Source organism: Cannabis sativa, chromosome 6 (genome assembly GCF_029168945.1).
Source record: "Cannabis sativa cultivar Pink pepper isolate KNU-18-1 chromosome 6, ASM2916894v1, whole genome shotgun sequence".
NCBI lineage: Eukaryota > Viridiplantae > Streptophyta > Magnoliopsida > Rosales > Cannabaceae > Cannabis > Cannabis sativa.
In genome coordinates this window covers 12,713,742-12,726,155 of record NC_083606.1, presented here as the reverse complement: position 1 = coordinate 12,726,155, position 12,414 = coordinate 12,713,742, and the positions used below count along the sequence as shown (strand labels likewise).

Sequence of the window (12,414 nt, the reverse complement as noted above, 5' to 3'; positions counted from 1 at the left end):
CCCCTCGATTCAGTAAAGGCCGAGGCCCTAGAAAAAGAGGTGGATAAGCTTTTAACAAGCGGTATGATCCGCAACGTTTACTATCCGGAATGGCTAGCCAATCCGGTCCTTGTGCCGAAGCCTAACGGAACCTGGGGAGTTTGTATAGACTTCACTAATCTAAACAAAGCTTGTCCAAAGGACTGTTTCCCTCTGCCCAGGATCGACCAGATGGTAGATGCCACTTTCGGATTCAAGTTACTGTCCTTCATGGACGCGTACGCCGGGTACAACCAAATAAAGATGCACACGGCGGACCAAGATTGCACTAACTTCAGGATCGATAAGGGGATATACTGCTACCTGGTCATGCCTTTCGGACTGAAGAATGCTGGTGCGACCTACCAAAGAATGGTCAACCGGATGTTCAAAGGCCTCTTGGGGCGAAACATGGAGGTGTACGTAGACGACATCCTTGTCAATTCTAAAGCGTGCAATAGCCACGCAGACGACTTAGAAGAGTGTTTCAAGGTAGTCTGGAGATACGAAATGAAGCTCAACCCTAAGAAATGCACCTTTGGGGTCAAATTAGGAAAGTTCCTGGGCTTTATCGTCAGCCAGAGGGGGATTGAGGCAAACCCAGAAAAAATTCAGGCTCTTCTGAGCATGCCATCCCCCAGGAAGCATAAAGACGTGCAGAGCCTAACCGGAAGGGTTGCTACCCTGAGCCATTTTATCTCCCGGTCTACAGAAAAGTGCATTCCCTTCTTCAACATATTGAAGAATTGCCAGAAGTTTGAATGGTCTGACGAGTGCGAGGAGGCATTCAAAAAACTGAAAGAGCACATGGCCAAGCCTCCAATCCTGTTGAAACCCGTCCTCCGAGAAGACCTGTTCCTGTATTTGGCCATCTCCGAGCACGCGGTCAGCGCGGCCTTAGTCCGGGAAGAAGAAAAAACTCAACATCCCGTGTACAACGTTAGCAAGCGCATGATAGGGGCGGAGACACGGTACCCCATCATCGAAAAATTAGTTTTTTGCCTCCTGATGGCCTCAAAAAAATTAAGACCGTACTTCCAGGCGCACCCAATCAAGGTGTTGACCAATCACCCACTCCGGCAAGTCCTGCAAAAGCCAGAGGCATCCGGAAGGCTCCTCAAATGGGCGATGGAGTTAAGTCAATTCGACTTACACTACATACCCCGCATCTCTATAAAGGGATAAGCGTTGGCGGACTTTATCACTGAATGTAATGAAGCCGAGGCAACCGCGAACGCGTCGGTACCATCAGTCCCCACATGGAGAGTATTCGTGGACGGAGCCTCCAACGAAAACGGATCTGGGGCGGGGGTTGCAATGATATCCCCGACCAGACTTCGACTCCAGGCCGCCCTACGGTTCGACTTCTCATCTTCAAACAACGAAGCCGAGTATGAAGCCCTAATAGCGGGACTGAGATTAGCAAAGGTCGTGGGGGCCAAAAGAGTAGAAGTCTATAGCGACTCCCAACTGGTCGTAAACCAGATATCGGGAGAGTATCAAACGCGCGACGAACGAATGGTCGCATATGTAACAATAGTCCGGGAACTGCTCCACGAGTTCACGGACTACAAAGTAGAAAGAATCCCCCGAGAAAAGAACGCTCACGCGGACTGCCTGGCTAAGTTAGCTTCAGACAGTGAAATTGAAGGACTGGGGGTAGTACCCGTGGAACGCTTGGCAGAGCCAAGCATTAAAATAAAAGAGGCCATAGTAACGGTTGGGCAAGAACCCAACTGGATGGTCCCCATCATAGAATACATAACAAAAGGTGAGTTGCCCCAAGAAAGGGCACTGTCCAGAAAAATTCAGTATCAGGCTCATCGTTATGTAATGATGGATAAAATTCTCTACCGAAGAGGACTCAGCATGCCTTATTTAAGGTGTGTATCAGACTCTGAAGTTAGGCAAATTATGCTAGAGGTCCACGAAGGGTTCTGTGGAGATCATACAGGAGGACCAAGTCTCTCAAAGAAAATATTGAGACAGGGATACTTCTAGCCAACAATGAAAAAAGATTGCATAGACTACGTCCAAAAATGTGATTCGTGCCAAAGGTTCGCGAACATACCGAGAGCTCCTCCCAATGAGATTACCCTGATGACTAGCCCCTGGCCCTTCGCGGTCTGGGGGATTGATCTTATTGGGTCCCTGCCAACAAGAAAGGGAGGTGTAAAGTATGCAATAGTAGCAGTAGACTACTTCACCAAATGGACGGAGGCTGAGCCCATGAAGACTATAACTGCTAAAAAAGCACTAGACTTTGTTATCAAAAACATAGTGTGTCGATATGGCTTGCCTCACAAAATAGTCTCTGACAATGGAAAGAAATTTGATTGCGAAGAGTTCACTGACTTCTGCAACCAACACGGAGTCGTAAAAAGCTTATCCGCGGTGGCAAGGCTGCAAACAAACGGACAAGCAGAAGCAGTCAACAAAATTCTAAAGGTCACCCTGAAGAAAAAGCTGCTGGCCTGCAAAAACAACTGGCCCGAAGAGTTGCCAAGAGTGTTATGGGCCTACCGGACGACCCCCAGATACACGACCGGTCACTCGCCTTTCTCAATGGCGTACGGTTGTGAAGCGATGGTCCCGGTAGAAACGTTATTCCCGTCCCACAGGAGAACGACTTACGATCCAGCTGCAAACCAAGCTTTATTACAAGAAGCGCTGGATCAGGTTAAAGAACTCTGGGACGAGTCACAAATACGAATGGCAGCTTATCAAAAGAAGGTGACCAAATATTTTAACTCCAAAGTTAAAAACAGAAAATTCACTATTGGGGATATGGTCTTAAGAAGAGTCTTCCAGGCCACCCAAGAACCCGGAGTGGGGGTACTTGGGCCAAACTGGGAAGGGCCATATGAAATCGAGGACGAAATCGGTTCAGGAACCTATAAGCTAAAAAGGATGGATGGAACCATTGTGCCAAGGGCCTGGAACGCCGATCACCTCCGAAAATATTACCAATAGTCCAAATATGTAACTTAGGCTTTGTTTAAAGGGTTTGTACCGTCTAAGTGTATGAAGCCTCTATATTTTTAAATAAAACTGAGTGCCTTAAAAACTAAGTTTTCATGCCACTCATGGGGGTACTAAGGCATACCATACGGACAGACAAAAAACAGGCCAAAAGTAAAACATCCTGACCCAAAAGGCAGGTCCAAAAAGAAAAAAGTATGCATCAAAAAAAGAGCGTATGTATAAACATCCTGACCCAAAGGGCAGGTCCAAAAAGAAAAATTATATGTGCGTCAAAAAAGATCATATATATATATATATATATATAAAATCCTGGCCCTAAGGGCAGGTCAAAAAAAATATACATACAAAGGGCCCGGGGACAGGCCTTACTCATTGTCTCCCCTTAGAAAATAAAATAGCTATTAAATAAAGATTGTCTTAAATAAAAGAAAAATAGCTGTAAATAAAAAAAAAAAGAAGATAAGAAAAATCTTGGTTGAAATGGGCTGGATTCGGAACGGCCTAATCAATGCGAGGAGGAAGGCGAGGACCAATGCGCGCCTCAAGCATGGCGTCAAGCTTCTTCTTCTTCTCCCGGAATTTGGCAATCATCTCCGCAGGTTTTGGGTAGAAGTCAAGCTTGATACTCTGGCCATTTGTCGACCAGGCCATGTAGACGCCATCGTCGAAGCGCTTGATGCAACGGCTGCAGGAGATAGGGGAGAGGAGCTCATCTTTCTTAGCCTTTTTCAAGGCTTGGTCTTTAAAGTCCTTGAGCTCCTGCAGCTTTACGGCCAAGTTAGCCCTGGACTCCAAGTCCGCCTGGTGTAGTTCCTCTAAAGACCTCACCTTGGCGGCCATCTCGTCTAAGGCCTCCTTGGCCTCCCAAAGCTCGCGTTTGGCCTTGGCGACAGCCTCGCCCTCCGCCCTCAATGCTTCTCGGTGCTTCACCTCCAACCTATCCCTCTGAAGGACCTCCTCTCGGATCATCGCCTCCGCCTGGGCTTCCCTTTGCTTAGCCTCTTCTTCGAACTTGGCCTTAGCAAGAGCCTCCTGCCACGCAGCCTCCTCTTGGAACGCCCGCCGTTCAGCAGACAGGTCCTGCAGGATCTTCACGACTTCGTCTATGCCCCTAAATTTGGACAAGACGAAGCCGTGATTAATTATGGTTTTGGAAAGGCGGTCGGCCTCTGCAGTAATCTGGAAAATGAAGCAAGAGTTAGTGAAGGCCTTAAATAAAATAACAAGAAAAGAAGTAAATCACAAGGTACTTACCGCGGCCAAGGCATGGCTGAGATCCTGAACTTGGAAGACGGAGTTCAAGGATGCACAAGCAGCGTACCGTTTCGGCGCGCACCGAGTCAGCTGGGAGACGTACTCACCGGCCATCTCAGCGGCAAAAGGAGCCAAGGTGGGCCCGAGGAAACGGTTGAACCAATCCGTCAGGGGGTCCAGGTTTAGATCCCACGGATTCTGATAGTTCTCCTCATTGAGGGAATTTTGCACCTCCTCTCGCAAAACCCTCCTCAAGGCCTCCACCTCAGCATGGCCCCGGGAGTACTCGTCAAGGGCGTAATTGTACTTGGCTATCCGAAGATCTTGCCTCGCCTCATCTCTGGGGACCGGAGTCAGCACAATGCCGTGAGGCACTTTAAACTCCTTCGCCTCGGGAGGGATCCCGGAATCATGGCTCGGGGCCGGAGTGTCCACCCTCCGCGGCCGTTTGGAGGATTCCTCTGCAACCATCTTGCCTTTGCGCTTGCGCACGAGAGCAACCTCTTGCTCTTCTTCACTTTCTTCAACTTCCCCAGGAAGAGCCCATTGCTCTTCTTGACCTTCTTTAGCTTCCTCAAGAAGTACCTCCTCCTCATCCACTAAGTCAATAGTGTTTGGAGGGGCACTGGAAGACGCCTTCACGGGGGTGACCATCTGGGAAGAAGTGGGAGGAAGGGAAGCAACATCAGGACTGTGGGCTCCAACAAGGGTGGCCAAGATCGCCTCCATGGGATTAGCTACTGCAACAAGAGAAAAGAGTTGTGTTAGAATATCTGTGAAAGCAGTGAACACTTAAAAAAGTAATCAAGCTAGTCCTACCCTGACTCTCTAATTCGGTCCTAGGAAAGTCCCGAATCTTAGCACTGGCTGCATCATCCCCGAGATAGCTGTCCGAGGGACGGAACCAGCTAGAAGAAAGATAGGTCGAAGGATCCAAGGGAACGGGCACCGGAGGTCCAGAACCCATCCAGGACCGACCCAAAAAATCTCCTAAGTTAAAGAAATAATACTCATTTGCATGATCCCCCCACCGAGTAGAGGGCATCCTAAACCTAAGGAGACGTTCATCGAACCCTACGGGCCTAAGGCTAGCGTACTCATGGACAGGAGGAACGTAATGAATTGTTAAAGGAGACTTACCAGAATCGGAAGTGCTGGCATCAGGAGCCCCCGTATTCGGCACCTGGACAGTAGGCCTTGGTCTGGGGGCCCTCCTCTCAACCGGGCTCCCAATGCGAAGGGGCCTCCCAGCAGCCGCCCGGTTTCCCTCTCGACCGGGCTCCCAACGCTAAAGGGCCTCCCAGCAACTACTTGGGCCTTAGTGTAAGCCTTCTCCTGGGCCTTCCGATAGAGGTACTCTCGGTACTTCTCTTTTGCTATGGCAATGATCTCCTCCCGGAAGGTCTTCTCCGTGGCTGAAACCCTTACGTTCAGGCAGATAACCTTGGAAAGGTTGGAGTCCTCCACCGACTGGTGCCCCAGGATCAGCTTGGCCTTCCGTCAATTCTTCGTCGTGACCAACCCCCCGACGTCAAGGTCCTTCTTGTCATATGTGGCGAAGGTCTTGGCCCGTTGGAGGAAGAGCTGAGTAGGCGCAGTCCGCTCATAAGGAGGGATCCTAACCCACTCTCTGAGAAGCTCCGGATGTTCCACAACAAGGAACCCGGAGGAAAAGAAGAAGCGGTGCCGGTACTCCTTGACGTGCTTTTGCTGGTTGAAGGGGACCGGGCCCTTATTCAAAGGGTGGGCCCGGAAGCCATAAAAGTTGTCCTTAGGTTTGTCCCCCTTCTTGGGGACAGAAACGAGTTCATAAAAATACAATATTTCTACCGGACTGGGAGAGCCCCAGCCCCGGGCAGCGTAAAAAATAAATAAGCCTGAAAGCAGGCGGTAAGCTTGTGGAATAAGTTGGTATGGCGCAAGGCCGACAAATACAAGGAAATTAATGAAATAATCCTGAAGGGGAAGCATAGCCCCGGTCATCAAATGCGTTTGGCTCCAAGCTCTGAAGCCTCCGTAATTGTGATTGGGCGTCTCCGCGTCGCGGGGCGGCCGGTGGTACGTCCCGGACGTCGCATTCTTGATCCCGGCCACCACCACAATATGCTCCAGCTGATGAGGGCAAGTTAAGGTAGAGTGAAGCTCGGCCGCTTCCCACCCCGTGGCACGAGGCTTATATCCCTCCTGGGCGACGGGACCCATCATCACCTCTTCTAGGGTGGCCAGGCGTTTTCCACCCTTCTTGAAAGATTTGGAACCGGATGTAGACATTTTGGTTCTGAAAAAGATATAAAAATTCCAGCAGTCAGGCCCCATACCAAACCCTAAGTCAAAAAGGGAATGGGGGTCCCCTAACCGCTGGAAAGAGGCCCCCTCCGGACGGTTGTCAACAAGAAAGCCTTAGAAGGTTTTCATGGGCAAAAGTCGGGTGCAAGAATCTTATAGATAGTGACACTACACGTGAGCAAAGAAAAGAAAAGAAAAAGCAAGGGTAAAAATCAAGAAAGACAAAGTCTTCTCTGTACCCTTGGAGGTCATCACAAAAAAAAAAAAAAACAAATGGGCCTTTGGAAAATATGACGTGCATTCAAACACCAGAAAAGAGAAATCTAAACGTGTTACACAGAAACTCAAGGCGAAGAATTCCCAGAAACTTCGAACATTAAACCCAGAAAAAACAGATGAACAGTAAAGCATGCCATGATAAAGTAAGGGATGCGAAGAACTTACATAAAGTGTTAGAACTGGGAGTTGTTGTTGATCGACGACGAAATGTTGATTGACAGTAACGAATGAAGGTTAGTAAGAAACCTATGGTGTTTGAAGGTTTTCTGGTTTAAGCATTTTCTTTCTCTCTGAAAAATTCGAAGAAATTTGGTGAAAGGCTGAAAGTAACCAAAATGAAGGAAGAATGGTGGCTTTTATAGGCAAAAGTGCATATGGAACAGGCACGATCACCTACCAATCGTGCGGTTGGGAAGGCACACGATTCGAATTCCCAAGATCCGACGGCTAGATTGATTTGTAATCAAGGCGGTGGAAACGCTTGAGTGTCCGTCTAACACCCATTAATGCGCTGTATCAATTAATGGACGCGAAACGAATCGACGCCTGCAAAAAGTGAATCGCTGCAGTAATGGCTATCATTAATTACACCTTCACGCGCCCACAGCACGTGCCAGGAAACCGAGGAGCCAACCGGAGGCATCTGAACAAGCCTTTAATTAAACAAGGCTTGGGGGGTAAATGTTGCCCCTGATTTTGTCCAATGTACGTGGACCAACCACACAGGGAAACGTGGACACGAAGACCTTAACATTCAAATTAATGGCTAAGTCTTTGTAAAGAAAAGCGTTATCCGGGACCTACCTCCCGGGGAAGGCATACAAAGTCCTCCATGCTCCCGGAGACCTAAGTGATATCAAAGCACCTCCGGGAGATGTCAGGCTTCCACTGAGCAGTCATCTCGCATTTAATGCCGCATGGGAGGAAGCGTGTTGGAACTGCCACACGCAATAAAGTCTGACGACACAACCCCCGATCTGCACCTACAAGGCTATGACCACTTAAGTCTAATGACGGCTACACTGTGAAGAATCACATCAGTCAAAAGGCAATAAGGACAATCCACATAAAATCCCTACAGCACCTAGGGATTTGACCATGCATGACCCATGGTATATTCATTGGGAATACCCAACTTTATTGATAGTTACAGAAATACATGTACTATAATTCTGAGAATCACCCCACAAAAACACTATAAATACCCCCTCAAAGCTCATTAATGGGGTCAAGAATTTTGGGTTGCATAAGTGCAAGAAGAGTAAATACTCACCAAGAACATTCTCTCTGTATTAAATACACTCATAAATATACAGACTCGTGGACTAAGGCTCATTAACACCCCAACCACGTAAAAATCCTTCTCTTAATTTCTTACAGCTCTTTAATCTTTTATTATTTTATTGGTTGCCGAAAACCTCGGTCAACAATAATATTTTAATGTAAACAAATTAATAAATAAATTAAATAATAGTGTGTTTGATTTGGTGGTTATTTTTAGTGTTGCTTAGAGCATCTCTAAGGAGCAGACTAAATTTAGTGTCGCACTATCACTAAATTTGGTGTCAAAAATTATTTCTACTCCAATCACAACACCAAAAATTACACTAAAAAATATTACTTATTCTTATATTAATTTTGTAATAAAATAAAAATAATTATAATATTCACATTTAAATTTACACACAATAATTTAAAAAGTATTTTTACAATACACCCCTAAAAATAAAAGAGTCACTCGTGCAACAGACAATTTGAATTTTATTTCGGCTTGTTAAATTTTATTTTTTGAACTTTCAAAATTTTGCAGGATATCTTAAATAACTATAATGTACATGACCATAAAAAAATAAACTAAAATTCTACAATGTATTACGGGTCTACTGATGCACCCCTATCTATTTCAGTATATGAGAGAATGTTTTAGTCAAGTATTTTTCATGATCGTCTATGTTGTACTTATTTAGGACATCCTATAAAATTTTGAGAAATTAAAAAAAAAAATACGCTGAAAATAGGGTTGAAACAGTCTATTTCACGCATGTATAAAATAGGGATATTTGCGGCATAAATACCATACGTTTTCAGTTTTATACACTTAAATACCACATGTTTTTTTTCGACGGATTAAATAATTTAAGTTACTACTTTTCTGTTTAATCCTATTTAAACATAGAGTATTTGCGGCATAAATACTTATGTTAAAAATTTCATACACTTATATACCACATGTTTTTTCTTCTGACGGATTAAATACTTAAAGTTACATTTACATTACCTTCATAACTACAAGTCTCTTAAATTCTATTATAAGGAATTTTTTCAATATTATACCTAAAATTGATTTTATTTATAAAAATATTTTTAACAAATTTATTTACACAAATACGAAGAAACAAGGAAATATATAATTATAAAATTAATTTTTTTATTAATTAAATAAATATTATTTAATTATTTTTTTACTTTAAAATTATTTAATAACTTTTTTTATTGAATAATACTTAGCAAAAAAATACATTTTTTATGTTTTATTTATAGTTTAACAAATTTTAAAATTATTTAATAATTTTTTATTGAGAATATATTAGTGGACCACTAATATGTTAACATGTGTCAACTTAGTCTATTTTAATAGAATTTAACGAATTGATAATGACAAAAGTAGCGTAAACGTAACTTTAGGTATTTAATCCGCTAATAGAAAAAACACGTGGTATATAAGTGTATGAAATTTAAAACATCAAGTATTTATGCCGCAAATACTCTATGTTTGAATATGATTTAACAGAAAAGTAGTGACAAAAGTAACAGAAATGTAACTTACGGTATTTAATCCGTCGAAAAAAAATATGTGGTATTTAAGTGTATAAAACTAAAAACGTATGGTATTTATGCCGCAAATATCCCTATAAAATAAAAGAATTTTGCGTGTAACAAACTGTTTGAATCTTATTTTCGGAGTGTTAAATTTTTTAAATTTCTCAAAATTTTATTGGATGTCTTAAATAGCTATAACGTAGACGACCATACAAAAATTAAGCTAAATTTTTTTCTTAGATGTAACAAATAAGAGTGCATCGATGAATCTATTTTAAGAAAGTACATTGTAGAAGTAACATTTTTAATCTTATAAAAACAAATAATGATATCATTATCTAAAAATATAAATTAAATAATAATTATTAGGCTAATTAGTAATTTTTCCCCCTGAACTTTGACATGTAGTAAATTGTGCCCCCTGAACTTTTTTGGCCGTTAAAAATTCCCCCCGAACTATTGAGATTGTTAAATTTAAGGACTTTTGTCTAATTTCATTCAATTTTACTGTTTCAGTGATTGTATATATACTAAACCATGCTCCATAGACTTTAATATCTACCAAATCGTATCCCTCAAACTTTGATATGTACTAAATCATGCCTCTTGAACTTTCATCCATGTTAGAATTTTTTTTACTAAAATTAGTCAAAAGTCCTTAAATTTAACAATCTCAATAGTTTGAGGGAATTTTTAACGGCAAAAAAAGTTCAGGAGGCACGATTTAATACATGTCAAAATTCAGGGGGGAAATTACTAATTAGCCTAATTATTATTATAAATTGAAAAAAAAAATGGCATAGCTACTAGGGCTGTTCATCCGATCCAATCCGCACTTTTTTGGTCAAACAACATCCAATCCGCACTAGGTGCGGATCCTAAAATTTGGATCCAATCCAATCCGCATAACAATTAAAATCCGATCCAATCCAATCCGTAATAGTGCGGATTGGATCGGTTACTTTGGATCGGTTACTTTTTTTTTATATTAAAAATTACCTATTTAATATTTCATGCATATAAAAAAAAAAAAAAAACTTACACATAACAATAACAGTAGGTACTAGGTAGCAGTAGGCTACACAACCAGTCCATAAGGGATAATTTTATAACCCAAATCTAAAAAAAACAAGTTCGATATTCTAAATCCATTTCAGCAAAAAAAAAAAAATGTTCTAAATCCATTTCAGCAAAAAAAAAAAAAAAAAAAAAAACATGTTCCAAATCCATTTCAGCTTAAAAAAAAACACATGTTCCAAATCCAAATTCGATGCTCCTCCATGTTCCAAATCCAATGCTCCATATTTCTAACAAGAAAAAAATAAATAAATGATTAGTCAAATAATTTTATTATCATCAACTTACTAAAATAGTAAAAGAACAATAACATAATAGTCTTTAAATATTACCTCATGTTCTTGTATTTAGAATTCATTTTCACTCAATCAAGTTTAATTTCAGCAACACCCTTCAAAATTTCTATATATAATATATATAAAAAAACACCATCACAATAGACTCAATTGTTATAAGATTAATACAAAAAATAAGTATAATTTATTAATATTACCTTCTTCTAGACTTTCCACTTCTTCTAATGAATTTCAGATGTCTATATTGGTTTAGAACGAATCCAATTTTGAATGCAGATAAGTGCTTCCACTGTCTTTGGTGTCAATGAAGATCTAAAAGGATCAACAACACGTCCTGCTGTAGAGAATGCAGATTCGGAGGAAACAGTAGAGACCGGAATAGCTAAAACATCTCGAGCAATCATGGAAAGAATCTTAAATCTTGATGCATTTAATTTCCACCAAGTCAAAAGATCAAAATCAACATCATCAACATCCACACATTGCTCCATCAAATATCTATCAACCTCAGTTTTTTTCTCTGTATTTTCTTCTTCTCTATCAAGTTTCTTATTCAACATTCTTACCCATATCTTTCAACCTCATGGCATAGTTCTCTACCCTATCTCTTAACAATTCATTGCCATCCACAATCACCCACAAATAACAAAACACCAAACAGCAAAGTGTGTCCTAACTTCAATTACTAATTTGATCATTTCTGGCCAACAGAAATGCAGCAAAAGATTCCTAAAGAAAACAAACAACACAATACAAAATTGAGAGTTTACACAAACAAGAACCTGTGCATTAAATCCAAGAGAAAAGTAAGTCAATAATGATTTCAACACCACTGCAGTTAAATAACATATTTATACATACCATCAATACAAAATGGCTCCAATTATTGACTCTTATCGAAACCCCATAAGCACAATAAACTATAGAACAATTTTTTTTTCTTTTTATGTATATATAATTTTACGAAAGAAATTGACAACAAAGAAAAGGTTTTGAAATCACAATTTAAAAAGAAAAAGAAAGAAAAAGGCTTGCCAACAGGAAGAAAAAAAATGAGAGCAGCAGACAGTTTTAGCTAAAAGAGAATGAGAGAGAGAGTGATAAGTTTGTGGAATATGATATGAGAAAACAGAGAAAACACAAGCTTGGACTGAAGAAATACCGTTAAAGAGATGGTCGATTTCTCAGGCGATTGAAGAGATGGTCGCTGTTAAGGTGCCTGAAGTAGGCCGACGACTGGTCGACAAGGGCTCAGTCGATTCTCAATCGTTAGGAATCGGTAGGAGATGAAATGGTTGTCTGTAGGAGAAACGGCTGTAGCCTGTAGGAGAAAGAGAGTATACGATTATTAGGTTTAGAATATTTTAGGTCAGATTATTTTAATGTTAAAAAAAAAAGG

The 12,414-nt window shown here is 41.4% G+C and overlaps 1 long non-coding RNA gene across 1 annotated transcript; it reads right to left on the bottom strand.

The window, feature by feature from the left end:
* Positions 1–10,721: 10,721 nt before the first annotated feature.
* On the bottom strand, positions 10,722–12,414 carry LOC133039066 (uncharacterized). The gene is made up of 4 exons (XR_009688595.1): positions 12,178–12,414; positions 11,213–11,744; positions 11,052–11,121; positions 10,722–10,949 (listed from the first exon to the last, which is right to left on the bottom strand). It is a non-coding gene; the product is annotated as an uncharacterized LOC133039066 (long non-coding RNA).